The sequence below is a fragment of the Agelaius phoeniceus genome, chromosome 1 (genome assembly GCF_051311805.1).
Source record: "Agelaius phoeniceus isolate bAgePho1 chromosome 1, bAgePho1.hap1, whole genome shotgun sequence".
NCBI lineage: Eukaryota > Metazoa > Chordata > Aves > Passeriformes > Icteridae > Agelaius > Agelaius phoeniceus.
In genome coordinates, this window is record NC_135265.1 from 46,016,776 (window position 1) to 46,034,014 (window position 17,239).

The following is a 17,239-nucleotide window of genomic DNA, read 5'->3' on the forward strand; positions in this document are numbered from 1 at the left end:
TTTCAGGCAGCTATGATATCCAATTTCGCTGCTGTTCACAGCTTCCTTTTCAGAGAGTAATAGAAGGGTTTGGGTTGGAAAAGACCTTTAGAAGTCACCTAGTTCCAAACACCCTGCCATAGGCAAGGAATCTTCAACTAGACTGGGTTGCTCAAAGCCTCATTCAACCTCACCTTGACAATTTCTAGGGATGGGACATCCACAATTTCTTTGGGCAAGCTGTTCCAGTGCCTCACCACCCTCACAGTAAAGACTTTCTTCCATATAACTAATTTAAACTGACACTCTTTCAGTTTAAAGTCATCATCCCTTGTCCTATCACTACAGGGCCTACTTAAAAGTCTCTCTCTTGTTTTCCTGTATCCCTCTTTAGGTACTGAAAGGTGCTCTGAAGTCTCCCCAAAGCCTTCTCTTCTCTAGGCTGAACAGCTCCAACCCTGTTGGCCTGTCTTCAGAGCAGAGGTGCTCCAGCCCTTTGATCATTTTCGTGCTCCTCTGAACGAGCTCCAACAGGTCCATATCCTTCTTACATTGGAGGCCCCAGAGCTGGACACATACTCCAGGTGGGAGTCTCACAAGGACAGAGTAGATGGGAAGAATCACTGCCCTTGATCTTGACCTCCCTGGACCTGTTGACTATGTTTCTTTCAATGCAGCCCAGGACACATTTGGCTCTCTTGGCTACAAGTGTACATTTCTGGATCAGGTTGAGCTGTCAGCCAACACTCCCAAGTCCTTTCCTTAGGGCTGCTCACAATTCACCCTCCGCACAGGTTGTACTTTGTATCCATCCCCAGCAGTCACACACCTACCATCATCTCAGTTGGTAGAAGGATGCTGCCATGGGGATTTTTGAGTTCCTTGTCCCACTAGCAAAACATTTTCCCATGGTTATTGCAACAGTCCACCCACATAGACAAATACTACTTGTGAGACAGGCCTAATCAGGTTAACTAAAGACCTTGGAAACCTTATGTTTCAAAATATTTATTTAAGCCAGCTTCTGCCATCACTGTAACAGCACTAATAGGCTGCTACAAAACCAGCAGTAGTACACTAGATTCCACTAATAGGCTGCTACAAAACCAGCAGTAGTACACTAGATCAGCTTCAGCTTGTCTCCCCACCCTTCCCAGTATTTTTGTGTGATTGGGGGTAGGTGGAAAGCATATGTAAGTTTTTTTACTAAAATACCTTGAGCCCTTAACTGAAGCATGAACATCAGAAACTCAGTTCTTCATATTATTCATTTTCTTTCTTTTCTTTTCTTTACTAGCTATGCTCCTTACAAAGAGATTGTTCAATTGCTTCAAAATGCAATGAAGCCCAGGTTTGTGCTGAGCCCTGTAACTCATCTCTCCTGAAGCTCTACAGTTCCTCAGTAGGTCTACTTAAATCTAGTGACTACTATAACCCATGTAAATCCACTGCTATTGCTTTACCATAGCAGTCATGGAGATGAAACACAGAAATCTTCTCTAATTGCACATCTAAGTCAATATCCACAGTGGTAGAAACCAGAGACATAAGTCCATTCACCATGATAAAGTATCTGCAGACTCAAACAAAGGAATGAATAACAACAAAGGTCACAAATGTACTCATGTTCCCTCTAGGCACAAATATTTTTTGTCTGATAGTATGAATATGAACAGAAGAAAGAATGAAGGGACAAACCATCTCAACCAAATGGTCAGAGTTTGGTTCTTCAAAAGGCTTTTCTAGAAGCTCAAGTTGCAGCAAAATGATTTCATGTCATTCTGTGATGCTGGCACATAATGCCACCAGACAACAGTACGTGTCAGAGAACACAGTCAAAAAAAGTGGATATGGAAAGAGGTCTAAGCTTTCTAAACTGCATAGATACAGAAACTTCAGTCTTTTTGACAGAGATCACAAGCAAAAAGAAGTACCAGTATTTGATAATGTGGAAAGGTGCATGCACAAATCACAAATGCAATGCAATGGCTATTCTTGATTAAATGCTCCCTTCATTTTCTGTCTACCACAATCTTGGAGACCAAAGCAGTAAATCACAAACAGTTCTCGTGCTCTCCACAGTTTTCAAAGAATTGCACAGATACTTCAAAGAAGGTAACAAAAATAGCCCTATTTTATTTGTTTCTCAGTACAATTTCTGAGTTTTTGACTTACGGAAGTATTTCAAGGTCTCTTCTATTTGCTCAGTTGTTAAGTCAATATTCGCATCAGGGGAAATGAGAGGTGTGTGAAGCCAGTCGTCGTGGTCATAACCGTAGATTGTATCTGCTCTTAACTTATAATGAGGCAGCTGCTCTTCCAGGAGACTGATGATTTCAACTTCAGGAAGATTGGTACTATTGCACACATCTGTTAAGGGAAAGGGAACAATCTTTATTAGTTACCTTGAGTACTATACATACAAGCTTTCAAAAACTTCAGTTTGTTTTGATACCAACAAGATTTTGCTGCATGTAAAGAACAGCTCAATACGAATAAGTTTAGAAGATATGCCTAGAACACATTATCCCAAAATATCATATTTACTAGTAATAAAAGGGCATGCTCTCTTAGTGACAAAAAGCCTTACCTCTAGAAGCAGGGACATTTATTGAAGACTAAGTGGGGTAGGGCAGGGAATAGAGAGCCAGTTTCAACTGGAGTATGAAGAAAGCATTAGTGTACAGAGGAATGTACATTTTTGATGTTATATTTCACAGATAATTTTTAGCTTGCAAGCCTTATATATCTCCTTAACTTGATCTTGGACTACAATTTAGTACCACTTTATTTTTTTGCCTTTGCTGCTAGCAGACTTCTCTCAAGAAACAGAAATCCAGGACTGCAATAGCAAACTGTCACAGTTCACACCTAAGACATACTGGTAAGGATGATTACAGAACTTCCAGGGCACCTTTTGACACTATCTTGACTTGCATTCTGTGCTGCGGCCCCTCATGCTCACAAACATATCAAGTTTGCATACAGTTCTAAAAATGGATACTAACAGCCAACAACAACTGCAAAAATGTTACAAATTAAATTAGAGCTTTAAATTTAGGCCAAGAGGTAGCTGAGAAGTTTTAACACAAAAAACCCAATTGAAGATAGAAACTTTTTTACCTTAAGGACGATCAAATAGGGGCACAGGGAGACTAGAAGTAAACAATGTCATGAGCATTTACTCTAAAAGACCTGCCTTTAGTAGCAGTCAGAATAGATTATCTCCTGAGGCACCTTCATATTGTATTATATTGTATTGAAAAATTTTGAGAGTGTCAACACCCAAAACAGTCACGATACTTCTAAATATATGTTCAATTATCATATACCATTAAATACAAGGTAATGCTAAATATTTATTAAGAAACTGACCAACCTGTGGTATGTTTTCAGTAAATACTTAGTGCATCAATCTGCACATTTTCCATTTCCACACCAGTATGAAGAGAAAACACCACCGTCCAGCACAACCCCTACCCCCACACACCAAGTAAGGAAGAGCTATCTAAGCCTTTTTTGGAAGAGCAATACACCAGAGCTCCCAGTTTAACCAGTGTCATAGCTCTTGCAACTCTTGCTGAGACTCACTCAAGAGTAAACAGCAAAGACTGTCAAGACCCTGAGTACTGCCATGTACCTTTACACTGCCATGACCAGGCTCATCATGGTCCCCAGCCAGCACATTTTGCCAGGACCCCCATGTACACCCCAGCCCCTGGTCCTGCCCTGTGCAGTGCTGTGAGCAGGCCTGTGCCCAGCTCTGCTCCCTGCTGACACTGACTCATTGTCCAGGCTTCCTGGATTGCTGGCATTTGTCTGATGATCGACCCCTGGGGAGTCAATTTGAACTGTTGCTGCCAGGACCCTTGTTCTGCTTGGGAACAAAGGGACTGGGCTGTGCCAACAAGGATTGTGCCCTTCCCATCCTGTCAGCTGCCTATAAGGCAGCCCTGCTCTTGCTGCTTCCTGATGAAGGCACCGATTTTTGTAAGAGAAACTTATTCTTGCTGGATTGAGGTAGGCCTGCAATTCCACCATAACTTAGTGGAGCTTCCCTCTGTCAAAGAAAGGGAGGAAGGAGAAAACGGGGAAGTAACACATACTTCTCTATACATCATTAATTACCTGGTTTTTACCTTTCTAAGCCAGAAATTACATTGCCAAAAGCATCCTAAGCACTAAAAATTGCAAGAACATTACTATTCTATCAGACAACAGGGCAGACAATACCAAGATGAACTCATACTGTCAATCTCCTGCCTACATACTTCACAAAACCCTGATAACTAGAACTATAACCCACTTGGGAAAGTTGCATTGTACTTTATGGTTCAAGGAGTCTGCTATTACCTATCAGGAGCTATTCTCCTCTGCCTTCATCCACACTGCTCTGCTAGCTGTTGTGCATATGTGAGTGTCTTCCAAGCCTCCCTGCACTTAGATGCCCACAAGTGCATCTGTTTTTATAGAGCTCTGTGCAACGCGAGAATCACACATAATTTTAAGAGGTCCTTGCAACCTTCTCAGAGGGATTACTGGCTTACACAGAGAAACAAGATCTGCTCCCCATGCTTTGAAAGATGACAGCCAGCCTGTAACTACAGACTTTCTTTTTCCCTGGCTATCTTTTTAATGTTTGACAGCATCATCTCAGTGCCTGCAATCATCTGAGTGCAAAAAGACAACTGATCTTCTGAAAAACACCTGCTGACATCCACTAGACAATCAAAAATCTCTCTGTGTACATGTATACATAAAATAATTTTCTTTTATACATCTATCTTTGGATTACCTAATTGCTCTCAATCTCAAGAAAATAGATAATAATGTTTTCATTGGGGTTGTTTTGGAAGAGTTTTCCTGGCTGAAATGTTAGTTTTTCTCTTCAGAAAAATGCAAGAATCTACACAGCCCAAGATGATGGTCTTGGGAACAAAGAAATAAAAACTTTGAAAAGTTCAAACTTTTAGTGTCTTTCTCTTTTTTATTAGGATTCCAAAAGAAACAGACTTTATAGATGAGATGAGAAAGTTTCAGTTGTACAGATAAGTAAATTGGCGTGTTTTATCCCAAAAACTAGTGAAAACTGAATGCAAAGGAAGTGCCCAATAAAATGTGAGGAGAAAAAAAGACCCCTCATTCATGCACACACAGAAAAAAACCCCATACAGCTTTATTATGGAAAAGAAATTTACTAGAATATGAAGACCAGGCAGTAAAGAAATAAGAATTATCATGGAAAACAAGTCAACCAAGAAAATTCTTCTACTCTACCATATAATAAATCCTGAGCATTTCTAAGCAATTCAAAAGGCTAATAACCGGAAAAGATGTTAATGAGTAATTGGCAAGGCAACTTTTTATGACGCTGTTCTGATGCTATTGCTATTAACTTCTACTGCAAGTTTAAAATCTGTGCACCAGCAGGAAATACGAACAGGCTCTGATGCAATTGCCTATTTAGAAAAACAGAACACCATAATTATACTTGTTCATGACTAGACATTGGTTCACCACTTAAATCATGGCAATATTCTCAGTGCTACAGTTACACAATCTCTCCCCCCTTCACTTTTCCTCCCCTCCCTTTTCTGAGATGCACATATTTGTATTGAGAAGATATGCAGATTAACACTATCCCCCACCCTCAAACACCAGGTATATTTTTTATGACACCCTGATTGTGCTTCCACAGAGGTTTTTAAATTATTTCTGATTAGAACTGCAAAGATAACAATTAAGTAACTTCTCTAGTAAGAACACCCAAGAAGTCATCTGTGATTGTGAATTATGATTAAGTTAACTGATATCCAACAGATATAAAAGCACTTCCTCTTCTCCTAGATGGTACCTCCATTTTGTTGAGAAAAATGTAACACCTTACACTTAAAACAATTAACTGATAATTAATTTTAAAATGATACAACAAAATATAGCTGAACCATATCCTTTTGAGTTGCTGTTATGGATTCTGGGGTTTGTAATCTAAGCAATTGTCAACTTTTATTTTTTTGGAAAATACATTTGGCAAACAAATTTATACAAGCAGATAAAAAGCAACTTAAACAGTTGATAAGTTATGAACTCATGATTCTTAGTAAACTCAGGATTCTTAGTAAATTCTCAGTAAAATGGATCATTAAAGGTTCTGCTTATGCTCTTGCAACTCCAGAGCTTTCAGCACTTCATAGAAATAATTAAATATTTTAAAAATTAATAATTTTTACTCTTTTTCACACTAATTTTGAAAGTAACATGTTCTACTTCTTTAGTTTCTTCTTAGCTTAAATGTATGAACACAGGTGCTCAGTCTGCTTTGCAGTAATTTTTTACAACATTCCTCCTCATGCTCTCTGTTTTCTAAATGAGATTAAAACAAATGTTTTCAAAGACTTTTGTCCTGCTTAATTTCTTGTTACAGTTTCTAATCTTCTCTTTCCATAAGGAGATGCAAAACAGGAAGAACACTCCAGCTGAGCTCTCTTCTGCATATTTCTTCCCACTTCAGGATCCCTTGGGTAGTTTTTAAAGGATTACCTACTAACATGTTTCATATCTTTTCATACAACGATATTTGACTGGCTGGTGTGTCTTTCCCCTTCTGGACATATTAAACCCCTAACCCATGCCACTCAAGTTTCACTGGTTATTTCAGCTTGCTTAAAGGAAGCAAGGAAGCATTTCTTTAAAGGAAGTTTTATTATGCTTGCTGATTTAGGTACCTTTGAGTATTTCATCAGTTCTTTTTCTTCTAGGCACATCTCTGCCCATACTAAATACTCTAAATATACTAAATACTCTAAATATAGTAAACTAACTCTTCACTGTGGGAACTGAAGTGAGGGTGGGAGGATGGCTTCTTCCTTCCCCCATTTTTTTTTTTTAATTTTTCACATGGAGAGAAAGAAAGAATTTGCAGGACAACCATGTTCATATGAGGATTAGAGTACACTTGCTTATTTTCAGATGCATACTTCCATCCTTCCTCTGCTGACAAGTGAGCAAGGAGTTGATCATAGAGAAAATGAAGTGAAAAGTCTAAAACAATGGGAGCTGACGGTATGGAGACAGCACAACTCCTCAAGGAATGCCTTCCCCCTCTGCACATGACAACATGGAGATCACAAGGCATTGTGTAAGTGGTCACCCACTGTCCTTTGCATCCTGCACTCATACATTAGGTCACTTCCCATAAAGTTACATATGTACTTAGCTGTCAGCGTTACTTGGAGGGGTGGAACTATGCCAGCATCTCACAAACAAGCAAGTCAGCCTCAGTCAAACTAACTTCAACTTCAGCTAAGTTCAACATGAACCACAGGTAGACAGCTTTGAAAATCTCATTCCTATTAACGTGGTCACCTAAAATCATCTCATCTGTCAAACTCTATTCCCTACCAGGCTTTTGGGTTTCACCTGTTCATGGCTATAGAGGTATCTTACTGTAGGAAAGGAAAACCTAGTGTGACTGATAAAGAAGGAGCACTTGCTCAATTTCAGGATAAGCTTCACATTAGAACTAATGATAAATTCAGAGAATGAAGCTAGAACAATGAGAAGGGACAAGGGTGTGGGGAGTGTGGTGGCCAACAAAGAACACCCTAAAACATACAGAAAACACGAAGAGAAAAGGAACTATACAAACCTCAGAGCCTGGTGTCTGCAGGAGCCTTTACTGCAGGGCTAACAATGCAAACAGCCTATCAGTACAGTCCTCACAAAGAACACAAAAGGTATAGTTTCTGCCTGTCTGCATTCTGCTTCAAACTATCCCTATCTCCATGGTTTTACTGCTTTGCTTGTGAGCAGAGCTCCCCCCCCAAGGTTAAAAGCACTCCCAGGTCTCCAGAGAACCTGCCAGCAGGACAAACTGCCACCTGCCGGCAGGACAAACTGCCACCTGCCGGCAGGACTGCCTTACTACCCGAACCCTCAAATCCCACAGGACATTTTGCCAGCCAGTTTCCTGCTTTCAGTCCACTCCTGCAAGTGGAAAAAACAATCACTCACAAACCCAGCCCTGCCAGGAACCATGCTAGGGTCAGGGCTCTGATCAAGAAGGGGTGTGCCAGAACACACAAGTCATGACAGAAAAGACCACAAGAAAACCACCCAGAGAGAGTAAGTACCATTACCACAGCACAGTGCCCCTGAGTTGCAGTTCTGATGGAAGCCAACACCTTGCAAACAGCACTAAGTGGCTGTGCTACCCAGAAATGCCTCCTCTGAGCAGAGGGAAACAACTGCTGAACAAAAGTAGGGTGTGCAGCAAAACAACTCCACTCTGGGTATGACCTAAGGGAAGTGCTGGGCTGCTTGGCAACCTTCAAAACACAAGCTTTGGTCATCGGGTTGTATCACATGCCTACCCCGAGTATCTTCCAGGAAACTCCACCACTGAGCTCGTGCTCAGCCTATAGCCAGAAAGGGGCAGCCTAAATATCCTCTCCTTCTTAAACACAAACAAAGCAAACAAACAAAAGAAAAAAACAAAATATGCCTCAGTAGCATTCTCAGGCAAATCTTGATCTTCTTTTAAAAGAACTAAAACATCGGAACTTGTCACTACCTTTTGAGGCAGCTAAGGAAACAAAAGTAGATACAAGCACAGTAACAAAAAGAGACAAGAGAAACAAGGAAACTCTGAAGAAAGCTGGAAGAATAAAGAAATCTACTAGGTTACTTCGTGGGACCACATACTCCTCTCTTTGGTTTTCAGTCCTATCCTATTTCCCACACACATATTACACTCACCCTTGACACTTAGCTCTGAGTTTTTTAAGTTCCTCTGTTTTAAATCTTTGAGAATGGACAGTCAATAAATAACAATCCCAAAGAACAAAAAGCACACAATACCTGCATAGGGTCACTTCCAGTACTGGCGCCATCCTAGTTAAGTAAAAGCAAGGTTCTCTGCAGACAAGGGCTACAGCATGGAGGCTAAAGTCCAGCCACATGTAACACAAGAAATTGAAGTTCATCAACTTGAGGCTATTCCATGCCAAATACCAGAAGATTTTGACTCCTAATTTTGTTCCCTGTGACACAGAGATTAGCCACCTAATCTAGATCAACATTAGCAGTCTCCTTTTTCAGAAGACCTACAAGCCTAACCATATTCCAATGATGGAAGCAAGAAGGATGGTCTCTCTATAAATGTTTTTTTCCAGCAGATATTTTCTGGCTGCTTGTAACAGCCCAATAGCCTCATCTTCCCCATGCTTTCTGTCTATTTAGACAGTGATGGAATGAACTCGTCATTATCACTACAAACAGATCCACATAAAAATTAAAAGCAGAGGGAAGAAAGTTCTACCACACAATTAGGCTGCTACCTACACTATTGAAGAGGAAAACATGGCCTGTAGTCATCCATTATTTGAGTTCTTATAGGCCCACAAAGACACAGTCATTATGTATTGACTGAGGTCTACAATTACAAGTATTTCTTGAGCATTATTTAACAATTACATGTATATGTACAGAGCAATAGGCAAAACCCCAGGACTTACCATATTCCTATTCAATGTCAGTTCTAGGATGCCCAGAATGTACTGAAACTGTACTGAAGTCTTTCAAATAATACTGCTGAATTCAGGACATGTGTTTCAATGTAAACCAAGTAGTTAGCTTCTCGGGCAAAGAAAAAAAAATAAAATCCAATTCACTGACTTGTCCAAAGGGAAAGATACCTTTAGCATCCTTACACATCTGAAGTCTCACTACTGGCTGCAAAGCCAAACGTCTGGAAGTAAAGCCCTTCAACATGAAAGCTGTCTCATACCTCAAACTCAGACTCCTCAAACAGCCATAGCAGCTTCTTTAACTTGACTGGTATGGCATGACATGATTTGAAATTGCAAGTTCTGGCACACTTTTAACCAAAGGTGTTTAAGCAGTGGTTCTTCTGCCTCTGAACATAGAAAAAACTGCACAAAATCCGGCTTCCACAGGAAAACAAAAGACTCCATGCCAACCTCTTTTTGGCTTGGCCAAACACACCAGCTAAAGACTAGGATAAAGTTGAGAATCTATGTCAAAGCTAATGAAGATGAAACTCCACAGTTCCAATGTGAGGAATGCCATTGTTTATCAGGCTGAAGTCTTCCTGCTTTGGTTCCATCCTACATACACATTCCTGTTACAAATAAAACCTGAGACAGATTTGGTGGTTTGGTCCATTAAAGTATTAGGACCCTACAGTACACAATGTCATAAATTTAAATGAACTTTGCTTTAAATTAAGGTATGGAAATATTTCTCCCTGTAGATAAATGCACCCATAGTCATGATTTTTTACATTAAACAGAAAATAAAAGGAAACTCTGCCACCATGGCTATTCTTTTAGACTAAGAACAAAAGCTATTCACATACCAAAGGCATGCTGGCAACGCACTGTTCAGCAGCAGTAAGAATAAACACATTCATTAACCATTAGGATCTTCCAGCTGCCAAGAGAGACTGCAAATGTCTCAAAAACCCATTGATAAATCACTGAGTACGAAAACCCAGAAAAGCAATTGTCCTGCTTTTCCTTGTTGTTCAGCCCAGCTACAAAATGTGCCAGCCACTAAACAATGGCTATCAACAAAGCTTTCACAGCATCACAAGCAAAACATGAGAATTAAATCTTATGTAGCTTGCTCTTTACAGATGCTTACTTTCAGTGAAAAATGTGTTGCTTCATTATGGACACACACACATACATTGAGGGAGAAAGGTAAAGCTGAACGTCATGTGTTATGGACTTCATGTGTTATGGAACTTAATTATGGAATGAAAGCTATTTTCACATATCTAAATGCACCAATAATCAAATGTAGCTATTTAGTCTTCCTCACTATTCATTGCACCACAACAGGAAAACAAAAAATGCAAACAACAACAACAAAAAACAACAACAACAACAAAAAAAATCTACTAGGCACTTGCCTTCAGTACTTTCTCCAAAGAACAAACCCAGAACAATGATCAACATTTACTGCTTTCATGCACCCCTACCTTGAATAAAGTACTTATTTAGGAACGATAAGTGCTTCTCAAAACAAGGGAAATCTAAGAAGAATGCCTTTAAAAATGTCACACTGGACTTGTAATTCCAACAGTTGCTTTCATAGTGACTTCAGAATTGACAGTTTACACTAAAAAACATGGATCATATTAGAAAGCATAAATAAGTAAGACAGCACAGCAGAATTCTGCTTAAGGGAATACCAACGAACGAAATGCCATCAAACCACAAAAAGACAATCCTTGATAAAATAAAAACATATGACCAAGATACAGATTAAGAGGTAGTGTGACAACCCTACACAGGAGAGGAATCAGAAAAAACCCCCAGGTAACTTGAAAAGGATAAGAGCTGGAAAGCAACTGTGGGAGGATATTTGGGGGGGCGGGGGGGGGGGGGAAGAATCTGCATGGAGTTGACTGAGAACCTATCAAAAGCCAGACATAAAATTCAAAATAGAGGCAATGATGTAGCATGCACAGAGAATAAGATCATTTTGTCAGAGTATGCTAGACAGTAATAATCAGACTCATAAAATTGTTCTAGTAATGCCAAAGGAGCTATCTCATGTTAACAGGACTGGCATTTTCAGAATGCTTTAGAGAAAGGAAGATTGTTCAGAATTTAGAAATTGCTGCTTAGAAAAGCGTCAGGAAAGAGGGAGAAAAAACTAAAACTAGACCAAGCTTACAGGATGAGACTGATGACAATAACTTACAATCAAGTAAATGGGCTGAGGAAAGGACCAACATTCTCATAGTTTTATTTAAATGAGAGACCAAGACAGCTGGGAGAGGAGTAGACGGGTGTAAAAATGATGAAGGTTTTTCAAAATCATGAAGATAACTTCATAAGGGGAAAGAAGAACTGATATTCACCAAAATCCTGCACAACTAGGACAAATACTGAGAGAAACTGCAAGATCAGTGTCACTGCACACAGGACAGAGTAGCAGCCATGAACTTCCAGGGTAAAACAATCAGCAGATCCAGATAAGAAAAAGCTATGGACAGGTTCCAACACTAAATAGTTCTGCATGATGGGGGTACTTATGCTGAGAGTAGACTACTGAGAGTGGCTGAGTACGTGATCTCCATACCAGTACCTGCAGTTTCTGGAGTCAGAAACACAGTCCTGAGCTGGCTGGTCCAACACAGCAGATCCTTTCTTATACTCTCTGCTTGAGTTCCAGCTCCATCAAGCAGCATTTAACACCTCTCATATTGATAAAACTGAGAAAAATGTGGAAGTCCCACCCCAAACCAGGAGCAGAAAAAGAAGCAAATTCTAGAGCAAGTTATGCTCCACTAAAAGAGAAATGTAACCACAACAGTAAAAGGAAAGATAACCCCAACAGAACTCAGAGAGATTCAAATAACAGGAAGCAACTCAAAACTGTTAATATTTTATCAATACTTTTTAAACCATTTAAAGCTTAGAAGTCAACCAGCAGGCCTGTAACAGGTACCAAAATCAACCAGAGCACCCTGTTGAACAGTCTCAGAATAGCAAGCACATTGCGCCTGGTGGTAACTCACATACCCAGAACAGGACAGCCACAGGTACAGCATTCTCCCCATCACCTGCATAACAACAGTAAAGCAGTCTCACAACAACCTGTAATACCTAAACCCCTATGGAGTTAATTTAGAGTAATCATGCTTTATCACACTTGAAACAGAAGGAATAGAAATTCAGCCTTTCAACACAAAAACACCTATCTTGGGGGCGGACACACATACAATGGAATGGAAATTCTGTGGGCCCTAAGTATATCTTTTAAAATAAAGTGATTAAATAAGAAATTGTCAGAACAAGACCAGTTATCTGTAGGATCAGTCAGTTATCAAAATGGGCTGATGCTGCCATGAAGATGGTAATTTAGTGTAGGAGAACAGAATTTCTTTCGTATGGGAACATATTTAAAGTCTGAATAAGGATAGAGATAGGATGAAAACCCAGAGAAAACTTTCTGCACCCAAACATTGCTAGGAGATTGTGTGAATGAGACTTGGCAGTAAGAGAAAGTTGGTTTCACTGGGTATTATGACTCCTTCCACTGCAGTCACTGCAGTAATGTGCAAGTTACACAACCCACAAGAAAGGTCAAACAATACCAACTCTTCTCACTGACACCTTCCTGCTGAGAAAAAAAAACATTTTGTTTGACCCCTCCAGTAATGTAACTTTGTTTTTAGGAATTAAAAAAAAAAAAAAACAAACCAAAACTTACTTGTGCTACTTGCAAACAAAGACACAGAACAGGTTATTACCACAGAGCATTTCCCAATAACTCAACAGCCCTCAGGAAATTGTTCTGAACAGCCAGAAAACACATTCCTACATGTGTTTTGTAAGAGTAATTAGTACAATGAACAAATGAATTATGCAAACTAATGAAGGAGCTGGGAAATTTAAATTACAGTCCATTCATTCTCTCTGTTTCCAGAGAAGGATGAAGGAAACCTACATGGCATATTAAGCAGTTAGCTATTGAATTACAAAGTACAGCATACCAAAATCAATGCAAATTGTGAGTATTCAGACATGCAAAACCAGACAAAGTTAACTTACTGAAGATGTCTAAGGATTCTGTGTTAAGCATATTTTAAGAGAAAAAAAATCAAAAAATCAAAAAGCCTCACAAAAATATTCTGGCAGTCAGACAGCTATCACAAGAGTAATATCCAGTGATATTTGACTTCCGTCCCCACTGTACTCCCCATTTCCAAAGGGACAGGATTTGTCAGACAGTAGGTAACAGATAAGAAAAAGGCAATCAGACTAAGAGGCTTTTGTAATTCATAAAATTGGGACTACTGACCACTTCAGAGATACTCTGCTTTTTCATGTCAAGATTACAGCCCTTCCTGCTCTACAAAAAATGGGATGGGGATGGTGGTGTTTGTGGTGGTGGTGTTAGAGAAGAAAGCCCCCAACTCCAGTTGCTGTTTTCATGAACATCTGACTGACAGTATTTAGATCTGCACTGCAATTACAGAAAAGACAGACAGACAGACCTTGAAAAGCATTTCCACTCCCTTTCTAGCAAAAAGAACACTAGATGGTGCTACATCCGTATTCCTATCTCTACACTCTCATAAGATGAGAGCAGCAAGAAAAAGAAAAGTTAAAAGGAAAAAAAAAAACCAACTAGGACATGAAAGGTGCCTCCCACATGTAGCAGCACCATGCCACTTCCATACAGTGCTGCCCTACTGTCCACCAACCTCAGGGCTTGAGTCTCCTGCCCATTTACCTGCAGGAGCTCCATAATCAATAGAAAATTTGAAGTCAGATGACATTGAACTTTTCTCCTAAATCTTGCTAACAAAACCTAGAATGAAATATTACAAAACAAAAAATCTATTACAACCTCTACTGAGTAATTTTCAGGTTTAGTGTTTAAAGAGTATGTGCTCCACTATACACAAAGTATGTGTTATTATTTTTCATAATAAAAATTATGAATACTCTTAAAACATTCACAAACAATTTTTTTCAAGGATTAACTATCCTATTTCATCTGCCCTTCTGTGCTGAAGTCAGCACAGATTCAAATGCATTTACCTGCATAAAGCTTCACTTAGAGCACCTATGAGCTTTGGATGGTGCTTTAGTATAAAATTCAGTGGGAAAGGTGCTTATAGGGTGCTGTTCTCTCTCAGACACTGGCTCAAGGAAATTTTTCACCACACTGCTTTTGTCACCTGGACCCAGCCATATAGCGCTTATTGCCTCTGTTATGCCAACAGAATTGCACAGTAGGACAATTAGAGAGATGTGACCTAACTAAAAAGTAACCCTCATCTCCTCTCTGACACAAAAGCACAGCAAGGATTCTATCCAGACCAGTTGCCTAAAACACCTCTAGTTGCACTCCCACAGAAATCTGTTCAGTCTGTTCAAGCCCAATTCTGAGATGGTTTGGAGACAAGAAATGTTTAAGCCAACTCTATATCCAAGAATACACGCTTAGCACAATCAGAATGTGCTTCCTTACTTCCAGCCTATGCCCTCCAACACCTTCAAAATGCACAACAAAAAGCTGAAACTAAAAAAATCCATAAACAACAAAAAAAGCCCCTGGATACCCAAACAATCAAGAAAACCACTGCTATTTCTACTGTAAGCCACATCATGTTCTCCTCAGGTCACAAATAGTACAAATCTGACACCGCAGAATAGCAAATCCATTTTAAAAAGCAATTGAGGACCAATCTGTAAACAACACTTGGCTGACAGATAAGCAAGAAGAAAGAGATTCAGAAACTACATCAGGCTTGAAGGAATGTGAAGTAGCAAGAACATGTGCTGGCCTCCATTTAATAAAAACTTTTTAAATGTTAAAAAGTGAGTTTGTCTTGCCTTTCAAGAAACCATAACCAAGAAGGGATCTTGATTCATGAAAGAAGTTGGTTATCCTGGCTTGTTGTCAGAAACAGAAAAACAAGGTTAACAGGGGAGAGGGGAGAGGGGCTGAAGGGGAGACGAGCCACAACCAGCAGAACAGATTGCAAGATCTTTCTACAAGGGGCCTGGAAAACAGAATTATATTACCCAGAATGCATTTATATAATGAGCAGTTTCTAGTCTACCTAACTACATGGAAGTCAAAAGGATGACCATTTTTGAACTAACCAGTTAAGGAGCTCTAAATCCATGAAAACAAGGAAGGAAGGATGGCAAGTAAGTTTGTTTATTTAAACAAAATACTTATTTTATGTAGATGCATACCTGACAAAGTGACTCCAGTGTTAATACTGCTGCTTGCCTTCCCACCGAAATCAGGGTGCTCTTGAGAGCACCTCTGCCCTTCTTTCTATTTTCTTTTTTTTTTTTTCAGAATATCAGCCCTTAGTAACTACACAGCTGGTGGGCTGATCTAAGCTAAGGCATGCTTAAAGCAGCTGCTGACAGTCACCATTAGCTAGTTCTCTGATTTAAGGACAATTCTAGAAAGGGCTGACAGTAACTCAGGATAAAAGTATCTGGCTGCCAATTAGAATGGGCTTAGTCTTTTTGCTGTTTTTCTCAGACATCTCATTTCTCCCTTTCAAAAACTCAGCTAAGTCCTCAAACATTCCCAAAAGGACTTAGAACTCACAAGGTTACATTAGGCTAAGAGAAGCCTCACAGCTCAGCCAACAAACCACAGACTTGGAATGAAAGCTGCCTGTCATTTCATGGCCATAACCATGACTAAACTGAGTTACAGTGATTATTCAAACACAAAAAAATGGGTCAGCTGACCACAGCATTAAGATTCCAGTTCTGTTTAAAATACCGTACTTCAATACATATTCCATTTGTGTGAATCTATAACAGGGTGTTCAACCTTTCATAAAGCATGCAGAAGAAGCTATTCCATATACATTAACTTCTACTGTTCCAGAACAAATGCGAAAAAATGAAATGGGTTTGAAAAGCAAAAATATGTACAGTAAAAATGTTAGATCCTGTTTCTCCCATCCCTATTTCTCACATTCTTCATATGAGAAAGCAATTTTCATACAAAGATGGAATTCTAAATTATGCTGAACATTAGGACAAGCATTCCATAAACTTTAAGGTGCAGTGTTTCCTTCTCCTCATCTCTGACTTTTGTTATTTTCCAAACAAAATTTCAAATGGTTCAATTTCCTTAGTACATAAATACAAAAAATTGCATTGCAAACCTGGTTTCACAGATGTCATTGGTCTGGCCTATTCGCAAGGACCTTAAATATTACAAAGTGCTGTCATTGAAAATCCTGGTGCCTGGGATTATCACTTAAAGAAGAAAAATTGTGCAGAACAGTGATAACACCATCCATGAAGCAGATACCCCACCAAGAGCTTAAGAACAGAAGCTTAACTCTACACCACCACATACATGCTCACCAAGGTAAAGGATTTGACTGCTTACCAGTAATGGTGCAGGCATCTCTGTACTCTCTGCAGTCTGGCACATCATCTTCCACGCCTTCGCTTACATAGTGCTCCTCGTGAATGCCTGTGTCGCGGGCTAGGACTGCATGGCTCGACAGCTCCGAGGGAGGCACGGTGGCGGCCAAAGTGCAGTCGTGCAAAGCTGTGGCGTCCAGCTTGGCAGGTTTCACAGGCTCGTACAATGTGCCATCAGGGGGACCAGCACTGGAGACCGGGGCTGGCTGGCACAGATGGAACTCCTTGTCTTCGCTAGAGCTGGCTTCAAGAAGTCTGCAGAACACAAAAGGAACAAATGGTCAATTCAAGCCATTCCA

At 39.8% G+C, this 17,239-nt stretch overlaps 1 protein-coding gene across 2 annotated transcripts in view; it reads right to left on the reverse strand.

Annotated features, from left to right (window-relative positions):
- The window catches only part of TRAK1 (trafficking kinesin protein 1), a 125,890-nt gene that overhangs the window by 63,219 nt on the left and 45,432 nt on the right, over positions 1–17,239 (reverse strand). For both annotated transcript variants that reach the window (XM_054639729.2, XM_077178010.1), the window contains 2 exons: positions 16,903–17,195; positions 2,155–2,349 (listed from right to left, as the gene is read on the reverse strand). The gene's annotated coding sequence lies outside the window, so the exon portion shown is untranslated. Of the gene's footprint in view, positions 1–2,154; positions 2,350–16,902; positions 17,196–17,239 lie in introns of those variants that run through there.